General features: G+C 24.0%; 1 non-coding gene across 1 annotated transcript; it reads left to right on the top strand.

The window, feature by feature from the left end:
- The first annotated feature begins 1,003 nt into the window (after positions 1 to 1,003).
- Positions 1,004 to 1,087, top strand: LOC112999669 (small nucleolar RNA snoR116). The gene has a single exon (XR_003264879.1). It is a non-coding gene; the product is annotated as a small nucleolar RNA snoR116 (small nucleolar RNA).
- Positions 1,088 to 1,771: the final 684 nt, after the last annotated feature.

A 1,771-nucleotide genomic window follows, 5' to 3' on the forward strand; every position in this document is an offset into this window, starting at 1 on the left:
ATAACTTTGATTTTTAAATTGAACTTCAATATTCTTGTATGATACAAAGCAAATGAATGATGTAAAATTATAGAAAGAAAAAAGTTATAAGATCTATCTACAGTTGGTGAAAGGTGGGACACATTTTGAAAATGTTCATTTAGTGTATATAGTTTGTTTTATTAACACATTTGACATGTATCTTAATTTTGAAGTATTAATTTATTTTTACTTATTTCTACTTTTTTTATGTTATTCTTTATTTAATAATTTAATTTTTTTCTCATATTATACTAATAAATATAAATGTTAATACACAATAAGATAAAATGTTACGACATAACAAATTTAACTCACTAAAAATATAGACACCCTGATGTATTAACATTTGTGTTTTTCCTAATAATAATAATAATAATAATTGATTATAACATTTATTTTTTAAAATTTAAACTGAAAAACATTATTTATTTTTATTATTATAATTTTTTAAAATCCAAATTAAATTTATTTTATTTTATGTTCTAATAAATCTTATTCTATTTAAAATATCATTATTATTTTTAAATTTAAGTCATATTAAATATTTTTTCATTCATTAAAAATATAATAAAGTGATTTTTATTTTATCCAATTAAGTAATTGTAGATACAAAAAAATATTTATCAAACACGTTTGTAGAAATTAAAATCCTAATTTAATTACAATATTTTCTAGCACTAGTATTTATTGTGTGGGGATTCTACGGGTTGTAAAGTGCAAAGCAGAGGCGTCGATTGTATGTCGTGGGCCTTATGGCCCAAAACATATTGGACATAATCGTAATTTCATGAATTAGAAAAATTAGGGTTTTGCTGCTATTCCCTATTTATTCCCAGCATTCTCTTTCTTTCTACAATTCGTTCAGTCACAACTTTTAATCTCTCTTCATTAAAGATTTCCAAAACCCCTGCAGATTATCCCTAAAATTTCTCTCTATTTTTTGTTCCAAGCTTTGATTTTTCTTTTCTTCTCTCGATTTTTGGGGCAGTGATGACCAATTTATACATACCATCAAACTATGAGAGCTAAATCGAGTTCGTTGATGCCATCTATTTTTGCAGAGCCATTTTTTTTTTGTACCTTCAATTTTTTGTGTTCAATTTTCGATTTTATTTTTTCATTTAATTGAATTTCATTTTCAGGGAAAAGGCAACAAATTAGAGTCTCTGATTCGCCCAACCCATGGCGCTTTCAGTGCTGTACGTTGCCGAGAACGATTTGGAACTGAGATTCTGGCATTGGCCATTTATTTTTCTTAGGCTTGTGCATTCAGATGTTCCTATATTTTCAATTGTTCCTTTAAAATTCCCTTTCGAGTGTTTTTTCCTTTTACTTTTTGATGAAAATATTTTGTTTAATATACGAATAATTTTTTTCTATTTTGCGTTGAAAATTTTAATTTTTATTATGTTAGTATATTTAATAAAATTATTCCCATTTGTCTTGTGTTAGAGGCCACCGTAGACTAAATCGGCTCATGTTGTGTTATTGTTTGCAGTCTTATTTGTTCGTGAAGAGAATTGAATTATTTTCTTCAATAGATTATTTTTTATATGTGAATGGAAATAAAGTTTTACATTATTGTGATAATCCTATATTTTTAAATATAAAATTTATTTTAGTACTTAAATATTATTATTTTTTAAAATATTTTTTATTTAAAAACAATTTTGATTTTATTATTTTTAAAATAAAAATGTTTGGTTTCTCTACTTTTTTTTAAAAAATATGATTATAGTTCTCATATTTT

This window comes from Glycine max, chromosome 15 (genome assembly GCF_000004515.6).
Source record: "Glycine max cultivar Williams 82 chromosome 15, Glycine_max_v4.0, whole genome shotgun sequence".
Lineage (NCBI taxonomy): Eukaryota > Viridiplantae > Streptophyta > Magnoliopsida > Fabales > Fabaceae > Glycine > Glycine max.